The following is a 7,828-nucleotide window of genomic DNA, read 5'->3' on the forward strand; positions in this document are numbered from 1 at the left end:
CTTCCTTCCTCCACTTCCTCCCTCTTTCCCTCCATCTCGCTCTGCCAAACTTCAGAAAGCAGAGTAGGGAAATCCTTCCTACACTCAAGTGTGGTCAGTAAGCTGGTTTTATGGAACTGCGAATTCAAGTTGTTCACCCTCTGTCAGCCTCAGTTTCTTCATCAGTGAAAGGAGGTGCTAATGATATCTTCTCCCTAGGCCTGTGATGAGGAGTAAAGGGGACGGATATGGAAAGCACCCGACAATGAGCAAACGATAAACATTAGCTGTTATCAGAGCCTGCCGCTGGGGGACACACAGGATGTGTGTGCTCGTGGGTAGAGATCACAGTCCGTGGACAGGGAGAGGGTGGGTAAGGTGACCAGCTCTTCCTGGTTTGTCCAGGACCAACTGGTTTATTTTTTATTTTTTTAACTTTCATTCTCCATCAGAACTGTTTTTCATTGAGGTAACATTAGCTTATAAGTTTCACATGTACAACATTATATTGCTACCTCATCCCTACAGTGTGCTCACCACCAAAAATTTAGCTTCCATCCATCACTATATAGTTACTTGGTTTCAAAATGGAAAGTCCTGGGCTTCCCTGGTGGCTCAGTGGTGAAGAATCCACCTGCCAATGCAGGAGACACAAGTTCGATCCCTGGTCTGGGAAGATCCCACCTGCCGCAGAGCAACTAAGCCGGTCCGCCACAACTACTGAGTCTGTGCTCTAGAGCCCGGGACCAACAGCTACTGAAGCCCACGAGCCACGAGCCCATGCTCCACAGCGACAGAATCCACTGCAAAGAGAGGCCTGAGCACTGCAACTAGAGAAACGCCTGCACAGCAGTGAAGACCCAGCACTGCTGCAAATAAATAAATAAATAAATACATAAACTCAAAACAGAAAGCCCTGCACCGTGGGAACCTCCAGAGCAGCCTCACTGGTGGCTGATCGCCCTCCTGAGTCAGATCGGGTTGGCTCTGTCCTCTTCTGGTCTTCACTCTTCTCATCAGAGCCTGTGTCACCGGGCCAGAGCTCCAGCACGTGTGAGGTTACAAGGACACTCACTTGCCTGGCACACAGAAAGGGAAGGGGACAGCCTGCTGGGAACCAGCTCTGCGGGACCCCCTCCGCCTGCCTGGCCACTTGGTCATGGACTATGTGACCAGTGACCGAGAAGTGAGGCGTCCCCCTCCGTCTGGCCACCTGCCCCCGGCCTCCCCTCGGGGGGCTTCCTCCAGACCTCCCAGCCGACCTAGGAGAAATGGGAGGAAACGGTGCAAGCACTGAAAAGGGGAAGAAATACAACTCCCTTTATTATGTGCATGGCAGAAACTGTGTATAAAGAACCCCATTTTATTTCATTTCTTTTTTAACTTTTTATTTTATACCGAAGTGTAGCCAGTGAACAATGTTGTGATAGTCTTAGGTGCTCAGCAAAGGGGCTCAGCCAGGCAAGTACATGCGTCCATTCTCCCCCAACTCCCTTCCCACCCAGACTGCCACATAACATGGAGCGGACTTCCCTGTGCTATACAGGAGGTCCTTGTTGGTTACCCATTTTAAACATAGCAGTGTGTACATGTCCATCCCGAACTTCCTAACTATCCCTTGCTCTCTTCCTCCCCTCCTGGTCACCATAGGTTCTGTCTCTAGGTCTGTGAGTGTGTTTCTGTTTTGTAAATAAGTTCGTTTGTATCACATCTTTTTAGATTCTGCATATAAGGGACGTCATATGATGTTTTTGCTTCTCTGTCTGACTTCCTTCACTCAGCATGACAATCCCTGGGTGCACCCATTCTGCTGCATATGACATTATTTCTTTCTGGTAACCGTAAGTTTGTTCTTTAAGTGGGTGAGTCTGTTACTGCTTTGTAAATAAGTTCATTTGTGTCATTTCTTTTTAGCTTTAAAGGAGCCCATTTTAGAATTTGTCTTTAACGTAGCATTTCCCTGGTATTTCAGGAGTATGTTTTGTTGCAGTGATCGGGGCCGGTACAAAGGAGGTTTGGAATGGGTTTCCAGAAGTTTCTCTGTCTAAGCCAGCACTATTCTTTTCAATGCATTCTGAGATTCAGAGCACTGTGCCGAGAATAGGGCATTTCCCAGGCGTAGGGGGAGGGAAACAGACCACAGAGGGTTGCTGGTAGGACTGAAGAAATGCCATGTGTGAGGTGGAGCCTGGCACACAGCGGGCACTGTGTAAACATCAGTTCCCTGTCAGAACCTCTCCAGTAATGATTGTATGGTACACGTAAAATCCATTCCCTACTCTCCCTGACCCTTTTCTCTTGGGTCTGGAAACTTTGTTTACAAGTGATTCGATTACCAGGCAGTAGATTTTGTCTGCAAATCAGAGTGGCTTTCATTAAGACCAGAGGCCACGTGTCACATGCTTCTTCCCTCCCCACGGTGCCCAGCCCGTGAAATAACTGCCGCTCTGGCAAGAAGCCCTCCAGGAGACATAATGAGGAAAAGATGGAAGACGGGCCGAGTCACTGTGGGGTCGCCCCCCGCCCCCTCCGGATTTCTTGCTGAGTTGCCTCCACTTCTTTGCCTCACGTGCCCTTCGGGAAGATGGTTGGTCACCTGCTTCTGCAAACTGGAGTAGAAATAACCCCCAAAGCCTATAGGGACCCCTCTCCAAGCCAGTCCTTCTTCCCATTGCCCAAGCTCGAGGATCCTTCTCAAGTCCCTAGACTGAGAAACTGCTGGGAGCCCCCATTTCCAATCTGTAATATAGAGTTGGAAGGTTAAGTGTGATTATGCATGTAAAGCTCAGTGAATACTGGCCACTGTTACCTGGAACTTCTTCACTCCCATTAAGTCTGTCCTTAAAAATTATTTCTGATAAAGAGTGTCAAGTGTGGGTGTGAGGCAGAAACGGAGAGAGACTGCTCTGGGGTTCTTGAGTCCACCTTTCCCATTTCCTTTACTCACACTCTGATGTCTGATCTTTGGTCACCTTTCTAGACCTTTCCCTCAGAGTTATATTAAGAAGGGGATTCATGTCATCATCCATTTTAGGCAACAAAATAGTTCAGATTCAAAATATATACTACAAGTTAAAAACTAAATGCAAAATTAATACAAGGTTACTGCAGAGACTAGGATATTCTGGTAAGGAAAGGAAGAAAATATAAATGCCCCATGGCTCAGACGGTAAAGAATCTGCCTGCAATGCAGGAGATCAGGTTTGATCCCTGAGTTGGGAAGATCCCCTGGAGAAGTGAATGGCAACCACTCCAGTATTCTTGCCTGGAGAATCCCATGGACAGAGGAGCCTGGTAGGCTACAGTCCATGGAGTCACAAAGAGTCAGACAGAACTGAGTGACCAACACTTTCACTTTCACACTGACCACACACTTGGGGATAATTTCTGTTTACATGTTGATATATTTCCTTCTAATCTTTTTTCTTGAGCATCCTTCCATTTTAAGTCAGCTGTCACATGCATGCTAAGTCACTTCAGTCATGTCCGACTCTTTGCGATCCCATGGACTACAGCCTGCAGGCTCCTCTATCCATGGGATTCTTCTCGATCCGGGGATCGAACTCATGTCCCTTATGTCTTCTGTATTGGTAGGTAGGTTCTTTACCACTAGCACCAGCTGGGAAGCCCTGTTCATCCCAGGGAAAAGAGAACGTAGACCTTTTGAAGGATAAGTTACTTGCTTGAGATCCATTTCCTCAGGGCTGACATGTGAAACCAAGAGTAGGTGCCGATTGACCATGGTTGTTCCTGCTCTGAATCCAAGGAATCTAGATGATTGACTCAGGTAGCGAGCTTTGCTCTGCAGCAGCTGTCCCTGGAGGTGTCCCTTGTGTATTGGTGAGACTTGAAGGTTGGAAAAACAATTTTATAGTTAAGTATTTTCAGTTATTGCCATGTTCCTTCTTCATTGTTCGGATATCTTAATAATTAACATTTGCTGACCATGTGCCATTTCTTTGATACTGTGTTAAGCATATTTTAAGTGTTAACTCATTTAGTTCTGAAAATCCTCTCATAAGCCAGTGTCTCTTATTATATGTATTCTATTGGTGAGGAAATGGAGGCATAACAGGTTTATGGGACTAAATTACTTCTCTTATAGTTTCTCTGATCTTTTCCAGTCCTGTGGCCACTGCTGAGTTTTCCAAATTTGCTGGCATATTGAGTGCAGCACTTTAACAGCATCATCTTTTAGAATTTTAAACAGCTCAGCTGGAATTCCATCACTTCCTCTAGCTTTGCTCATAGTAATGCTTCTTAAGGCCCACTTGACTTCACACTGCAAGAGATCTCATTTCACATGCTAGCAAGGAAATGCTCAAGGTCCTTCAAGCTAGGCTTCAGCAGTATGTGAACCAAGAACTTTCAGATGTAGAAGCTGGGTTCCTAAAAGACAGAGGAACCAGAGAGCAAATTGCCAACACTCATTGGGTCATAGAGAAAGCAAGACAATTTCAGAAAAACATCTACTTCTGCTTCATTGACTACACTAAGGCCTTTGACTGTGTGGATCCCAACAAACTGTGGAAAATTCTTCAAGAAATGGGAATACCAGACCATCTGACCTGCCTCTGGAGAGAACTATATGCAGGACAAGAAGCAACAGTTACAACTGGTCCTGGAACAACAGACTGGTTCAAAACTGGGAAAGGAGTACGTCAAGGCTGTATATTGTCACCTGCTCATTTAACTTATGTGCAGAGTACTTCATGAGAAATGCCAGGCTGCATGAAGCACAAGCTGGAATCAAGATTGCTGGGAGAAATATCAATAACCTCAGATATGCAGATGATACCATTATAATGGCAGAAAGTGAGGAGGAACTACAGAGTTTCTTGATGAGAGTGGAAGAGGAGAGTGGAAATGCTGGCTTGAAACTCAGCACTAAAGAAAAAACTAAGATCATGGCATCTGGTCCCATCACTTCATGGCAAATAGAAGGGGTAAAAGTGGAAGCAGTGACAGATTTTCTTTTCTTGTGCTCTAAAATCACTGTAAACGGTGACTGCAGCCATGAAATTAAAAGGCACTTCATCCTTGGAAGGAAAGCTATGACAAACATAGGCAGCATATTAAAAAGCAGAGATATCACTTCGTTGACAAAGGTTCGTTCAGTTCAGTTCAGTCTCTCAGTTGTGTATGACTCTGTGACCCCATGGACTGCAGCACGCCAGGCCTTCCTGTCCATCATCAACTCCTGGAGCCTACTCAAACTCATGTCCATTGAGTCAGTGATGCCATCCAACCATCTCATCCTCTGTTGTCCCCTTCTCTTTCCGCCTTCAATCTTTCCCAGCATCAGGGTCTTTTCTAATGAGTCAGTTCTTTGCATCAGGTGGCCAAAGTGTTGGAGTTTCAGCTTCAGCATCAGTCCTTCCAATGAATATTCAGGACTGATCTCCTTTAGGATGGACTGGTTGGATCTCTTTGAAGTCCAAGGGACTCTAAAGAGTCTTCTCCAACACCACAGTTCAAAAGCATCAATTCTTTGGTGCTCAGCTTTCTTTATAGTCCAACTCACATCCATACATGACTACTGGAAAAACCATAGCTTTGACTAGATGGACCTTTGTTGGCAAAGTAATGTCTCTGCTTTTGAATACACTGTCTAGGTTGGTCATAACTTTCCTTCCAAGGAGTAAGCGTCTTTTAATTTCATGGCTGCAGTCATCATCTGCAGTGATTTTGGAGCCCAGAAAAATAAAGTCTGTCACTGTTTCCATTGTTTCCCCATCTATTTTCCATGAAGTGATGGGACCAGATGCCATGATCTTCGTTTTCTGAATGTTGAGTTTTAAGCCAAATTTTCACTCTCCTTTTTCACTTTCGTCAAGAGGCTCTTTAGTTCTTTGCTTTCTGCCATAAGAGTGGTGTCATCTGCATATCTGACAAAGGTATGTATAGTTAAAAATATGATTTTTCCAGTAGTCATGTACGGATGTGAGAGTTGTACCATAATGAAGGCTGAGCATTGAAGAACTGATGCTTTCAAATTGTGATGCTAGAGAAGACTCTTGAGAGTCCGTTGGACTGCAAGGATATCAAACCAGTCAATCCTAAAGGAAATCAGTCCTGAATATTCACTGGAATGACTGATGCTGTAGCTTAAGCTCTAGCGCTTTGGCCACCTGATGTGAAGAGCTGACTTATTGGAAAAGACCCTGATGCTGGGAAAGACTGAAGGCAAAAGCAGAGGATGAGATGTTTAGATAGCATCACCAACTCAATGGACATGGCTTTGAGCAAACTCTGGAAGATAGTGAAGGACATAGGAGCCTGGCATGCTGCGGTTGATGGGGTCACAAAGAGTTGGACACAACTTAGTGACTGAACAACAACAACATCCTAACAATATTAGTTCAAATAGAAACAAAATAATAAATAAGGTAACATTGACACATTGTTATGAAAATAACTGTATTTTCTTTAAAAACCCAGAAGAGTGGCATTATTTTAACATTTTTTGGTAAAACTCCTTAATGTCTGACAGTAGAAAATAGGTAGGTTTTCACATTCACTTTTGAATTCATTGTGTTACAATTTGTTGTTTTGGTTGAAAAATGAAAAAAAAAAAAAATCAGCCTTGCCCTAATATGCAGTTAGAAAAGGGAAGGGGATTTTTATAACCTTTTCAGATAGTATGGATATACTCCTTGAATTTCACACCAAAATTTGTGAGCAGTAGTTTCTTAGATAAGTTTCTTAAAGATTAGTTGCACTGTGAAGTCTGGAACCATATCAATGAAATTTTGTACTCTGTTTCATTGAAATCCATTGGTCTATCTTGCACTTTGAATGGAACTTTCAGCCAGACATAATTTTGTAACATTGTACTTTGGCCATGTAGAAAAGAACTGGCTTGTTGATTTAAGCACATCTTCCAAATTTTGACGTATTTATAGTATATAATATCAAAAACACCACCAAGCTCATCAGAAAAGTCTTGCAGTATTAGGAAGCTGCTCAGCTCACAGCAGAAAGTCCTAATTGACAAGGTTTTCCTAAAAATTCAGATTTTAGCTTGAAAGGTTTGAATTTTATCATTGTTTACAATACTATCAGTAACTATCATTGAAACGACAGACTCATTCTTGTTCATTTTTTGAGAAAGTGCTCACCAAAGACCTGGGGCTTCCCAGGTGGTGCTAGTGGTAAAGAAACCTGCCTGCCAATGCAGGAAACATAAGAGATGCAGGTTTGATCCCTCAGTCAGGAAGATCCCCTGGAGGATGTAATAGCAACCTGTTTCAGTATCATTGCCTGGAGAATCCCATGCACAGAGGAGCCTGGAAGGCTCGTCTGTAGGTTGCAAAGAGTCAGACATGACTGAAGCGACTTAGCAGGCACTGCCAAGGACCAGGTCTGAAGTTTGTCAGGCACTCTTTTGATTAACAATGACATCCCATGAAAAAAGTGGCTGGTTCAGTTTGCAGCTCTAAGAATCGCACACATGCTTTATCTCGAGACAGTCATCATGGCTCATAATGCAGAAATAGTGGTTTATGCATACTTCTCATTTCATCACATCTAACAGTAAAATGTTCCCTTCTCAAGGGTCAAGGTTTAATCATTTCATGACTCTATCAAGGACATTATAAAGTGAAAGTGACTTTTTTTTCCCCCTGCTGTGCATGGTCATAAAGAATGCAATTACTATGAGTATAGTTTGTCTTAATTCATGCTAAAGCATCAGTTTTCATCACGATAGCTTTTGCATCATCAATGAAAAAGCCAAATAACATCTTACTGTTATTACAGAATTCATTTCGACTTTTCAGTTTCCCTGGAAGGGTCTCAGGGACCTCAGGAGCCCCAGACCACACCTTTAGAACTTCTGCTTTAGCTT

At 43.6% G+C, this 7,828-nt stretch overlaps 1 protein-coding gene across 1 annotated transcript in view; it reads left to right on the top strand.

The window, feature by feature from the left end:
- FAM174B (family with sequence similarity 174, member B) overlaps positions 1 to 7,828 on the top strand; it is a 92,796-nt gene that overhangs the window by 38,158 nt on the left and 46,810 nt on the right. The window lies entirely within an intron of this gene.

This window comes from Bison bison, unplaced genomic scaffold (assembly GCF_000754665.1).
Source record: "Bison bison bison isolate TAMUID 2011002044 unplaced genomic scaffold, Bison_UMD1.0 scf7180017860443, whole genome shotgun sequence".
NCBI classification, from domain to species: domain Eukaryota; kingdom Metazoa; phylum Chordata; class Mammalia; order Artiodactyla; family Bovidae; genus Bison; species Bison bison.